Below are 521 nucleotides of genomic sequence, written 5' to 3' on the forward strand. Positions count from 1 at the left end.
TGTGTCTGCTTGCTCTCCCAAAGCACCTGGCATGGGAGAGCCGGTGGAACCAAAGAACCAGAAGTTCCCGACACGCAGTTCTGCCTGGATTGAGGCAGAAAGTGGGATGTATCCCAACTGTCTCCTCTCGGGCTGGATAGGACACCGATGAAGCTCACAGTGGCCCTTGGCTGAAGTCGGGGGCACAAGACCTCTCAGCCCAGGCAGTTAGCTTAGCCGCACTCTCTCCGGTCCATCATCACTGCCCTAGGTTACACCTGAGGAGGACGCTAAGCAGGCTTCGGGAAACTTTAGTTAAAAGCTGAGGGCTTCAACTGTTCTCCATAGAGAAGCTGAGTTTCGGCGGAGCTGGAGAAATAACGACTAATTGACATCAACCGCAAAGCCTGCCGACAGACACAACTTAATTTCCCCCGCGAGGATGTGGTTACTTTCTACGAAGCCGCCTCATGCCAACTGTTGGGATCAGCCAATCACAAAGCCCGAGAGGGCGTGGTCACCAATTAGAAGGTAGAGAGGCG

Source organism: Bubalus kerabau, chromosome 15 (assembly GCF_029407905.1).
Source record: "Bubalus kerabau isolate K-KA32 ecotype Philippines breed swamp buffalo chromosome 15, PCC_UOA_SB_1v2, whole genome shotgun sequence".
NCBI lineage: Eukaryota > Metazoa > Chordata > Mammalia > Artiodactyla > Bovidae > Bubalus > Bubalus kerabau.